General features: G+C 40.5%; 1 protein-coding gene across 1 annotated transcript in view; it reads left to right on the top strand.

The window, feature by feature from the left end:
- LOC126191902 (pre-mRNA-processing-splicing factor 8) overlaps positions 1 to 13,439 on the top strand; it is a 116,707-nt gene that overhangs the window by 41,638 nt on the left and 61,630 nt on the right. The gene's annotated exons all lie outside the window — the stretch shown is intronic.

The raw sequence follows: 13,439 nt of genomic DNA, 5'->3' as shown, positions 1-13,439 counted from the left end.
ATATTGATAGGGCAAAAGTTGAAAAATAAGGTAATGAAGGTACAATATATTGATGGAAGACTGTTAATGATACGACTGAGGGGTAGTTCAAAAGATTTGGTGTTAATACAGGTATATATGCCAACCAGCCAGCATAGAGATGGGGAAGTCGAAGAATATTATCTGAAAATACAAGAACTCATCAGTAAAGAAAATAGAAATGCCTGCATTGTCATAATGGGGGACTGGAATGCAGTGATGGGTGAAGGAAGAGATTAAAATGCAGTAGGAAAATTTGGATTAGGAATAAGAAATGAGAGAGGTGAACGACTAATTAGTGTCTGTAGAGAAAATTCATTGGCAGTGGGTAACACATTATTTGAACACCACAAAAGGAGATGTTACACATGGATATCAAATTTGAATAGGGAAAGATATCAGTTGGACTACATCCTGATACAAAAAAAGGTTTAGGAACTGTTTGAAGAATGCTAAAGCTGATATAAATTCAGACCACAACCTAGTAATGGGAGATATGCAAGTGAAGTTGAAAAGAGGGAAGGGCTCATGGACTCTGCCAAAGAAGTACTAGGAATTAGAGTATCCCAAAGCACCAGGAAAAGGTGGAAGAGCGGAGAAAGTGGAAAAGTGTAGAAAATGAAGAAGGCAAAAAGAAATACAAGAAACTGAATAATGAATTAAGAAGAGAAACTGAAGAAGCGAGGGAAAAATGGATGAAACAGAAATGCGACAAAATAGAGAAAATGGAGAAAGGGGGGAAAGTATGAAATGATGTCTAGACTGGCTAGTGAGATAGTTTTGAATGTATGCGACAAAATAGAGAAAATGGAGAAAGGGGGGAAAGTATGAAATGATGTCTAGAGTGGCTAGTGAGATAGTTTTGAATGTAAAAGAAAGAGGAATAACATGGAAATAGAAAGAACGGATGGTACTCTAGCAGAACAACCACATGAGGTTTCGAACAGATGGCAAGAATATATTGAATGTCTGTATAAGGCGGATGAAATGCAAAGCGAAATTAAGGTTGAAGAGGAGCAATATGTGCCGGAAGATGGAAAGGAATTCACAATCTTGGAAGCAGAAGTAGAAAAGGTGCTGAAGGAGATGAAGAATAGGAAGGCATGTGGAATTGATGATTTACCATCAGAACTGTTGAAGAGTCCGGGAATCTAGGCAAGAAAAGAAATAGTCTACCTCTAGCGAGATATATGACAAAGGGGAATGGCCTGAGGACTTCCTTGCAACAGTTTTGATACCAATAGAGAAAAAGTAAAACACTAAAAAATGTGAAGAGCATCGGACCATCAGTCGTATTTCTCATGCAGCTGAAGTCTTGCTGAGAGTGTTGAATAGAAGGCTATATGCCAAGCTGGATAGAGGGATTGCAGAGGAGCAGTTCAGATTTAGAAGAGGAAAAGGAACACGAGATGCTATTGGCCTTATAAGAACTGGAGGGGAAAGATATATGGAAAAAGATAGAGAAACCTTTGTTGTTTTTATAGATTTAGGAAAGGCTTTTGACAGAGTTCAGTGGAACAAGCTGATGGATATTTTGAAGAGGAAAGGAGTAGATTGGAAACAGAGACGACTGGTACAGAATCTATATTTACATCAGAAAGTAAGGATAAGGATTGGAAATGAAATGTCAGAAGGACGTAGCATTCGACAAGGTGTTAGACAAGGTTGTTGCCTTTCCCCACTGTTGTTTAACGCATACCTTGGAGAGATTATTGCAAAAGGCTTACATGGGAAAAGAGGAACATGTATTGGTGGAAAGGGAATAGAATTTATAAGATTTGCTGATGACATGGTATTAGTGGCAGAAAGTGAGTGGATAGTGAATAACATGCTGAAAGATCTGAATTAAGCTTGTGTGGAATGTGGGATGCAAATAAACACAGTGAAAACAAACAGTATGATCATCAGTACAAGACACAGACTGTCCAATATTAAAATAGGACAATCTACCATTAGCCAGGTAAGTGCATTTAAATATCTTGGAAGCACAATAACTGAAGACTTGAGATGTCACCATGAAGTGAAAACTCGAATTGCAAAGGTCTAAGGAAAAGGCTTGGCAAAAGTTTTGTCATGAGGCAGAAACATGGACACTCAGACGAGAGGATGAAAAAAGGTTAGAAGCATTGGAGATGTGGATGTAGAGGAGCATGGAGAGAATAAGCTGGATGGAAAGATTGAGTAATGAAAGAGTATTGGAAAGGGTTGGTGAGAGAAGATGTCTGCTGAAGGTTGTAAGAGAAAGGAAAAAGAACTGGTTGGGACATTATTGAGAAGGGAGTGCTTGCTAGCAGATGCTTTGGAAGGATTGGTTTGTGGGAGAAGACTGAGAGGAAGAAGGAGATACAAGATGATAGACAACATAAAGGGAAGAGGAAATTATGCAGACCTGAACAGGATGGCAGAAGACCAGACAGCCTGGAGAACTACCGTGTGAAAACCTCCCTTTTGGCAGAACACTGATGGTAATTAACAAACTGTGCAGGTCTACAGTGTGATGTTAAGGAAACTTAATGAATTGCACTCAGTGAAATCTTTAATGTAACTTGTTTTTTGAATAAGTTTTAAATGTGTTCCGTTAACAATCACGAGAATTGATTTACGTCATGAAATTCAGGTTGTTGACCTAGTTCCTTATAGACTTGTTCACGTGGTTCATTGATGCCCAAGATGTTAAAACCACATAGTAAATTGATGCTCCAAAATTTGTGTAAACTTGTGCACTAAAAATTCTAGAAACATGCCCTAAATTCAGAAAATATGTAATGCAATATGAGGAATATACATTAAAATGACATAAACAGGCACTCAAAGGAACAAACCAGGACCAAGTAGAAATTTCTTACAGACTCAATTTTGTTAGCCGTTTCAATCATAAAAGGTACTAGTTTCATCTTGCTAATGGCTATTTGTTGTATGTGTTGCCGTACATTAGTAAATATTTTTCCAAAATCTCTGAAATAAATGTCTTTCTCTTGATTTGAAAGATGTTTGAAATTATCGCCTGTTTGTATCAAACAATGGAAACTCCATGTAGGAATATCAACATTTTAGAAAAAGACAGATTGCTACTTACCATAAAGAAGAGACGCTGTTTGTATGTCATTGCATAACAGTCATTGTAGTCATTGCACAAAGATGTTGTCTGGAACACCCAAGTTAAAGACCATTTTGCGAGAGAAATATTCATACTCTTCGATAGTATGACTGGATCTCAGATGATTTGCTTTTTGTGTTACAACCATACTCTGAAGAATAACTTCTTCCTGAATGTAGGCCGCAATAATTCTTTTGGTTTGAAATAATGAAAAGTAGTATATTTTCTGTACTTTACAAATTTGTAATATTGTATTAAGAATACAGAAAATTCCTTTTGATATACACTGGTGGGAAAAAAACCAGAACACTGAGCAGGAGTTGTGCGACATATATTGTGGATGACTGTTTACTCTTTCAGAATACATTTTGGTAAAATTTCAGATGTTTTGAGTTCTTTAGGCACTTACGCACGTGCATTTTTTAACAAATTTTCATGTAGCATAGAATTACTTTAATCATTGTTTTTCGGTTAATTATTGCCATGTAATGTTTTTTTTTCCAATGTATAATTTTAATTTATTTTATAGGGTGTAATATGCTTACATGTACATATTTCCAGTGTAACATTGTGTACTTGCATCAGTTGTAGGGAAATATTGCATGTAAAAAATCAGTGTGTGTGTTCTTGAGGAAGGAAATGAATGATTTCAGTATGATACTACACAATTCATATTAGTCATTCAATTATTGTAATTTTTACAACGGAATTTCAAATAACGCAATGGAGTCATAGATCTTAATCGCTGAATCACTGAGTGGCGGGATCTTCTTGAGATTGTTGGCTGTTGGTTGGTTGTGACAATAGTCAGCACAATTTGTATGGCAATTGCAGCAGGATACTGTTGTCAGAATGTTGAGTCACTTGTATGCTCAGCATGAAACAAAAGTAAAAAGACATTAATTAAGCCTATGTTTTACATATTTTAACACACAAATGCAAGTATTTGAATATCCTTTAAATAATTTTTAATACATATTAAATTACTACTAAATCTTCTCACTCGTGACCTGCCTCGGTGGAAATTATAGCAGTGTAAGAACTCCTGTATCTTGTCACTGTGCAACATGTGCTAAGTCTTGCGTAAGTTGAGGCAAAATGAGGACACATCCCAGGCAAACAATGTACAACGTTTTTATTGAAAAGGACATAAATAAAAAAGCTTCTCGTTTGGAGACAAGTTAATCACCACAATTTTGTGATTAGTGCTGTATTTTATAATAAAAGTCCAGCTTATGTTGAAGACCTTAATGATGAAACAGTCAAAATTAATGTTCACTCCAAAGTAGAACAAAATAATGTAGTTTTAGTGCCGCTACCCAGTCTTTGGACATTGACAGCCATGGGCCAGTAGCCGCTAGTGTGGCGACATATTGGACCCAATAACAGACATAGCAATTTATTGCGGAGCAAGGATAACAGAGCGTAGCAGTAAACAGCAGCGCACAGTGGTAACCGTGTAGCAAGTGGGGCGATTTCACCACACCAAGCCAAGTCTCATGTTATGGCTACGTGACTAGGCATCAGGCTTTAGCGAAGCAAGTGGGCACCGGAGGATATAAATGAGAGTGGATTTTAAGGCAGGGATGAATTCTCATTGCTGGAAATGAGTAATGTCGGGACACCAGAGCTACACCAGACAGCAGGATGACTGTGATCACCCAGCAGTAGCCGTGGGCTTGAAACTGGCCCTAAGTTCTTCAAGGGACTTGGTGCCACTGCTCTGTTGGCCTGCTGTCTGTGCCTGCCACCACCAGTGCTGAGTTCCTGGTGGGACACGATGCCACAGCGCTAGCTGTCTTCTGACCCCTATCTGAGGGCAGTAGGCAGAACCCAGCACACATCAGACTCCACACGCCAATACCGTGGCCTCGTGCATAGTCGAGGAACCATTCTCTGAGTGGAATGCTGTCCCAGAACGGCACATAGCTGTGCTGATGTTAGGAGCTGTGGCATCCAAAGGTTGCTGGCCTCAGTAATACTGGGCACCAGCTCATCAGCTGCAAGTGGAAGCTGGTGCCTGTTTATCAGCACCAGCCGGGAACAATGGGGAAAAGCATGGCTGCCTCACTACCTCATGCATTGAAGTGACTCAAAGTGATTTGTAACTGTTAACAGTATTTCACCAGAGCCTACTGGCTTGTCACCACAGTTCACTCATTCCTCAACAAACACAGCTGATAGCAACTTTTTGACATCTCTGATGCAGAGGCCAAGTCCTAGCAATAGTGAAGGCAGGAACTGGCGACTCTTCAGTAACTGTGGTGTGGCATTGTACTTAGTGAAGGTTTCGATTGAGGCTCTGATTGTGGAACTGCAGGTGTAGTAGGCGCCCGGCCCAGAACTTTTCGGAATGTGCCTTGGAGCAGCTTTGTGATGCACTAAATGCCCAGGCCAAGTAGAGATACTAAAGGAACTATTTGCAATTGCGTGGCCTGTGGAGGCAAACAGGTCTATGAGGTCAGTGACTTATGGCTGGCACTCACAATGCTACCTGCTGGCCTAAGTAATGTGCATGGTTGAACTCTGTTGTCTGCAGATGTAACCCTTGAAGGTTAGACCACTTGCTATACCAATACTGTGAGAAGGGTTGCCAGTTTGTAGGGCATACAGTCCCTACACAGCATCCCTCCTCCTCTCAAAGGATGAGGTGGTGTAGTAATTCTTGATATTTGAGGACCCTGAACCTTCTTCGTTGGCTACCTTTGGAAGAGGTGACCCCAGCTGGCTGAGGCATCTGGCCAAACAAAGTATCTGTGAGCGGGTGCTGCCTGTTGCTTTGGCAGGTTTAGCATGGCACTGCCATGTTGGCAATATTTGCATTGATGACTTGCCAATACATGAGTTGATGTGTCAGCCTCCTCGTGAGCACAAATCCCCAGTGGCACTAATGTAGGAGGGTCAGAATGTGGTGCCACAAGGCCAATGGGATCGCGATGGAGAAATCATGTCACCTGTGCCAGAATGCTTGGACTTCCTGATGAGCCAACAGTTTCCAGACCTTCAGCCACCAGTGCACCAGATGGAGTAATACCCAAGTAACAGAGTCCTCCAAGTAAAGGCGGGCTATGGCTTCTTCCACTTCTGTTTCTATGTGGCAACAGACCTCTGGTTCCGAATCTAATTGTTTCTTGCCCTAATGGTAACATGGGTTGAATGAATGTCAGTGTCGGCACATTGAAGTGTTGACTGATACCTGATGTCCCATAAGTACCTAGACAAAAAACAATGCCCATCTCTGGAGATGACACTCCAGTTTGGTCAGAATGTTGGAGACTGCCTTGAATAACAGTAAAAAGGGTTTTATGGGTAGTCAGTAATGTGAACCATCATTCATACATGTTATCATGGGATTTGATGAGTGCTAACACAATAGCCGGAGCTGCCTCTTGAATTTGGCTGTTGCATTGCAACTGCATTAGAGTTCTGGATATGAGTGCAACAGGACATTCCAGACCATCTACTTTGTAAGATAACACTGCGCCCAAGCCGTAGTCAGAAGTGTCAGCTGCTCATTTAGAGGCATGTTAGACGGAGCAGGGATTACTTGATATATCTGGAGGCTCTATTGCAGGTGGTACCGTATTTACTCGAATCTAAGCTGCACCTGAAAAATGAGACTCGAAATCAAGGAAAAAAAAATTTCCCGAATCTAAGCCGCACCTGAAATTTGAGACTCGAAATTCAAGGGCGGAGAAAAGTTTTAGGCCGCACCTCCAAATCGAAACAAAGTTTGTCCATTGTAATATGAGACACAATTTAGGCCGAATGAATGACTATATAGCTACAGTAGTTTGGTTTGAGTCGTAAGTTTAGCAGTTAAGCTTTACCAGGTAGCCATTGCTATGCGTCAGGCGATCCGTCCATATTTATACGGGTACCCTTCCTTTTACACGTGCTTCGTCTCGTTTGAATTGATTGCTTATTTTTCTTTGATCTGATAAGTGCCATTCTCTTTGTTATAGGTGTTTACGTCACTCTAAGCTGAAGATGCATTACTGTACTGTGTCATGCATTGTTTGTCACGTTTTGATATTGAGTGTTTACAGCCTGTCACCGCTCGCGCCATGGCTTGCTTTTGTGCATGCTACCACCGCTTACAATTAAAAAACGAGAGGAATCGTCTCATTAGCGAAACAATGGCAAGAGACTGCTATTTGTTGTTACTTACACTGCTGCTTTCTTTGATAATGATCAACAAGAACCAAATAATAGACTGCGTATGATAGAACATGTTCTAAACGAGAGTTAGGCGAAAATTTTTCTCCGTTTGAAAATCTTTGCGGCCGCTTCTTTAGTATGTCAAATTCTGCACAGAAATTAGAGTCGTCTTAGATTTAAAAATCTAGTCAATTGCGGTGCTTCATTTCTGACTGTATCGTTACTAGGCATAAGACTAATACGAATATAAACATGACATGATATGTATATTCTTTCGCGTTTGCTGTTGTCTCACTCTAGTTTCGTAGTTTATTAGGCAGACAGGATTTAAATGAGATAGCAGCAAACACGAAAGAATACATGGCAAAATGTTTATATTCGTATTATACTTATAGTGAAGAGAATATTGCATGTGATTAATAAAAGTTCATATTAGCAACCATCTCTTCTCATAGGTAGGAAAAAATTCAGAACGTAGAGTTGGCCATATTGACAAACATCGCAAACAGTCTTTCCAGTCGTATTTTTGTTTGTAGTACATTGAAATGCTGCTACATTCGAAGATTAACAATACAGAATTTGTATTTACTTCGTTGGATAATGCATGAAAATGCAGTGGTCGAAAATTGAGGCGGAGAAAAAAGTTTATCTTCCACCTTTTTATTATTATTATTATTATTATTATTATTATTATTATTTACTGACGCAGAGGTTTTGGCGCCAGTATCTATCTTTGTGCCTGCAAAGCATGCCTGTGTAGCGCTACATATATTCTACGGCAGAAGTTAGTTGTGGCGGCACCTACCAACATTTTTCAGAACTTCCACGTACTTTGCACTCTATTCTAAGCCGCAGGCTGTTTTTTGGCTTACAAAAAAAAAAAAAGGGGGGGGGGGCTTAGATTCAAGTAAATATGGTAGTCCAATTCCAATTCACGTTTCTGTGTAACAACTGATGGAATGGTTCCACTATTGCCATGGCATGTGCAGTGAACTACCGATAATAAATAAGTTGACCGAGCACATGTTGTAGTTGCTTTATGTCCGTTCAGACAGTAAGTTGTTGGATGGCTTGGTCATATTGTGCTGTAGGTCGTATTCCTGAAGTACTGACAAGGGGAACCCCATCGCAACCCACTCAGAATTAGTGGTAAGATGGCACAGTGGATAGCCCGTCAAAAACTGAACACGGATACAGCTTGAAAACTGGAATAAGGTATACTGAACTGTGGAAAAAAAGGCAAAATAAAAACAACTAACAGTCCAAGCTCAAGATGAACATCATCAGGTGAATTTGAGTTACCACGGCTTGATGGTTATGTGGTGAGGGGTGTTGGACTGCGAAAGGGGAGATCAATGTACAAATCTTTCTAGTGCCGTGTTGCCCCTCCCCCCAAACCCAAAAAATTAAAAATAAAATTTAATGAACTGTCCATCCTGTCATTGACGTATCTGTTCACTCTATTCAAATTTGTGCCTGTGTCGTGTGTAACGTCTGTTTGCAACAGTGAGGTGTAAGGAAGGTACCACCAGCCATACATCCCTTTTATTTGTACAACATTTTATGACTTTTGTATTCCTTTTTGGAAGTTTTGACTCTTGAATTCCTTTGTTGTAATATAGTTCACACTCATTTTGTTGTATATTTTCACTTTTCTTGCCCGCTCTCACTATACATCATATTTACGTGTGGCAGTAATATATTCTTAATACATGATTCATATTCTACAATCAATTTATAGTATGACAATTGCTGATACTATACGAAGAGAACAGACATGTCAATGACCAGATGGAAAGTTTGTAATTTTGTGAAGAAAAAAAAAGCACGAGTGAGATTTGAACACAGATCTCCTGCTTTGCAGTTAAATACCATGACTACAGAACCACGACATTGTGATTGTTGCAGTTCGCTCGATGTTTCACTCTTTGAGGTTGGGCCATTCACTGTTTCTATTTTGCTTCTTTTTTCACGGTTCAGTACATCTTCTTCCTGATTTCATGCTTGATCTGTGTTCAGGTGTTGACAGACTGTCCACTGGGCCATTTTACCACCAAATCTGAAGGGAGTGTGATGGGGAGTTTCCCTTATGAGAACATGACCAAGATATACCACCTAATGGATGAAAATTCGCATTTGTCCATGTTACCCTTAAAATTATCTCGTTGGAGAGCAGCAAAAGGTGCATCAAGGTTGTCCACTAACTCCAGGGCATCTATACAGTGATGAGAATGTTGTCCAGCTAGTTTGCTGCGCTAGGCACTTCCCCCATACCTGTTCAAAGTACCATTGAAAAATAGCCAGAGCGGCAATACCGAAATATAGCTGTCGTAGTGGATGGCTTGTTAATGCCCAGATTGTTCCATGATGCCATGTCCAGAGGAAGCTAACAGTAAGCTTCCTGCAAATTAGCCTTGGTGAAAATCTTGGCTCCTGCAAGCTGTACCATAATATTATCCACTTTTGGTATTGGTTAGCTGTCAGTGATGGACTGCGCATTGATCGAGGCCTTGAAATCACCACAAATGTAAAGTGACCCACAATAATGGTGGGGGGTAGTAGCTCACTGACTGTTAGTGACTGCGATGAGAATGCCTTCCTCTTGGAGGTGTTAGAGTTCAGACCGCAGTTTATCTTTGGGCACGAATGCAACATCTTAGCTTTAAAGAAGTGGACTGTGGCTGTTGGAAGCAGGGCGACATGAGCTTCAAAACCAATGATGCCAATAGTAGGATGGAAAAAAATGCTGACTCTTACTTGGAGCAAGTAGGAGGTAGCCGTTGATGGCTGAATGCTGCTGGAGAAGCTCCAAAACAAGGATGTTGGTAGCTTCTTAAGTTTGTTTTTTTTTTTTTTAAATACAGATGCATGCCATGAAGACAGTGTTGTTGTTGTTGTTGTTGTTGTTGTTGTGGTGGTGGTCTTCAGTCCTGAGACTGGTTTGATGCAGCTCTCCATGCTACTCTATCCTGTGCAAGCTTCTTCATCTCCCAGTACCTACTGCAACCTACATCCTTCTGAATCTGCTTGGTGTATTCATCTCTTGTTCTCCCTCTACGATTTTTACCCTCCACACAGCCTTTCAATACTAAATAGGTGATCCCTTGATGCCTCAGAACATGTCCTACCAACCGATCCCTTCTTCTAGTCAAATTGTGCCACAAACTTCTCTTCTCCCCAATCCTATTCAACACCACCTCATTAGTTATGTAATCTACCCATCTAATCTTCGGCATTCGTCTGTAGCACCACATTTCGAAAGCTTCTATTCTCTTCTTGTCCAAACTATTTATCGTCCATGTTTCACTTCCATACATGGCTACACTCCATACAAATACTTTCAGAAAAGACTTCCTGACACTTAAATCTATACTCGATGTTAACAAATTTCTCTTCTTCAGCAACGCTTTCCTTGCCATTGCCAGTCTACATTTTATATCCTCCCTACTTAGACCATCATCAGTTATTTTGCTCCCCAAATAGCAAAACTCCTTTACTACTTTAAGTGTCTCATTTCCTAATCTAATAACCTCAGCATCACCTGAATTAATTAGACTACATTCCATTATCCTCATTTTGCTTTTGTTAATGTTCATCTTACATCCTCCTCTCAAGACACTATCCATTCTGTTCAACTGCTCTTCAAAGTCCTTTGCTGTCTCTGACAGAATTACAATGTCATCAGCGAACCTCAAAGTTTTTATTTCTTCTCAATGGATTTAAATACCTACTCTGAATTTTTCTTTTGTTTCCTTCACTGCTTGCTCAATATACAGATTGAATAACATCGGGGAGAGGCTACAACCCTGTCTCACTCCCTTCCCAACCACTGCTTCCCTTTCATGCCCCTCTACTCTTATAACTGCCATTTGGTTTCTGTACAAATTGTAAATAGCCGTTTGCTCCCTGTATTTTACCCCTGCCACCTTCAGAATTTGAAAGAGAGTATTCCAGTCAACATTGTCAAAAGCTTTCTCTAAGTCTACAAATGCTAGAAACGTAGGTTCGCTTTTCGTTAATCTAGCTTCTAAGATATGTCGTGGGGTCAGTATTGCCTCACGTGTTCCAATATTTCTTCAGAATCCAAACTTATCTTCCCCTAGGTCGGCTTCTACTGGTTTTTCCATTTGTCTGTAAAGAATTCGCGTTAGTATTTTGCAACCGTGACTTATTAAACTGATAGTTCGGTAATTTTCACATCTGTCAACACCTGCTTTCTTCGGGATTGGAATTATTATATTCTTCTTGAAGTCTGAGTGTATTTCGCCTGTCTCATACATCTTGCTCACTAGATGGTAGAGTTTTGTTAGGTCTGGCTCTCCCAAGGCTGTCAGTATTTCTAAGGGAATGATGTCTATTCCCGGGGCCTTGTTGCGACTTAGGTCTTTCAGTGCTCTGTCAAACTCTTCACGCAGTATCATATCTCCTATTTCATCTTCACCTACATCTTCTTGCATTTCTATAATATTGTCCTCAAGAACATCGCCCTTCTATAGACCTTTTATATACTCCTTCCACCTTTCTGCTTTCCCTTCTTTGCTTCAAACTGGTTTTCCATCTGAGCTCTTGATATTCATGCAAGTGCTTCTCTTTTCTCCAAAGGTCTCTCTAATTTTCCTGTAGGCAGTATCTATCTTACCCCTAGTGATATGCACCTCTACATCCTTACATTTGCCCACTAGCCATCCCTGCTTAGCCATTTCGCACTTCCTGTCGATCTCATTTTTGAGACGTTTGTATTCCTTTTTGCCTGCTTCATTACTGCATTTTTATATTTTCTCCTTTCATCAATTAAATTCAATATTTCTTCTGTTAACGAAGGATTTCTACTAGCCCTCATCTTTTTACCTACTTGATCCTCTGCTGCCTTCACTACTTCATCCCTCAAAGCTACCCATTCTTCATCTACTGTATTGCTTTCCCCCAGTCCTGCCATTTGTTCTCTTACACTCTCCCTGAAACTCTGTACAACCTGTGGTTTAGTCAGTTTATCCAGATCCCATCTCCTTAAATTCCCACCTTTTTGCAGTTTCTTCAGTTTTAATCTACAGTTCATAACCAATAGATTGTGTCAGAGTCCACATCTGATCTCCAGGGTTCTTCCATGTATACAACCTTCTTTCATGATTTTTGAACCAAGTGTTAGCTATGATTAAGTTGTGCTCTGTGCAAAATTCTACCAGGCAGCTTCCTCTTTCATTTCTTAGCCCCAATCCATATTCACCTACTACGTTTCCTTTTCTCCCTTTTCCTACTACCAAATTCCAGTCACCCATGACTATTAAATTTTCGTCACCCTTCACTATCTGAATAATTTCTTTTATTCCATCATACATTTCTTCAATTTCTTCGTCATCTGCAGAGCTAGTTGGCATATAAACTTATACTACTGTAGTAGGCATGGGCTTCGTATCTATCTTGGCCGCAGTAATGCGTTCACTATGCTGTTTCTAGTAGCTTACCCGCATTCCTATTTTCCTATTCATTATTAAACCTGCTCCTGCATTACCCCTATTTGATTTTGTGTTTATAACCGTGTAGTCACCTGACCAGAAGTCTTGTTCCTCCTGCCACCGAACTTCACTAATTCCCACTATATCTAACTTTAACCTATCCATTTCCCTTTTTAAATTTTCTAACCTACCTGCCCGATTAAGGGATCTGACATTCCAAGCTCCGATCTGTAGAACGCCAGTTTTCTTTCTCCCGATAACGACGTCCTCTTGAGTAGTCCCCGCCCGGAGATCCAAATGGGGGACTATTTTACCTCCGGAATGTTTTACCCAAGAGGACGCCATCATCATTAACCATACAGCAAAGCTGCATGTCCTCGGGAAAAATAACGGCTGTAGTTCCCCCTTGCTTTCAACCGTTCGCAGTACCAGCACAGCGAGGCTGTTTTGATAGTGTTACAAGGTCAGATCAGTCAATCATCCAGACTGTTGCCCCTGCAACTACTGAAAAGGCTGCTGCCCCTCTGCAGGAATCACACATTTGTCTGGCCTCTCAACAGATACCCCTCTGTTGTGGTTGCACCTACGGTACGGCTATCTGTATCGCTGAGGCACGCGAGCCTCCCCACCAACGGCAAGGTCCATGGTTCATGGGGGGGAGGGAAGACAGTGTAACAATACTGAATGCGAGTTGTTAATTGTCCTTTCAC

The sequence above is a fragment of the Schistocerca nitens genome, chromosome 1, assembly GCF_023898315.1.
Source record: "Schistocerca nitens isolate TAMUIC-IGC-003100 chromosome 1, iqSchNite1.1, whole genome shotgun sequence".
In the NCBI taxonomy this organism is placed as follows: domain Eukaryota; kingdom Metazoa; phylum Arthropoda; class Insecta; order Orthoptera; family Acrididae; genus Schistocerca; species Schistocerca nitens.
This window is presented reverse-complemented; position numbering and strand designations above follow the sequence as displayed.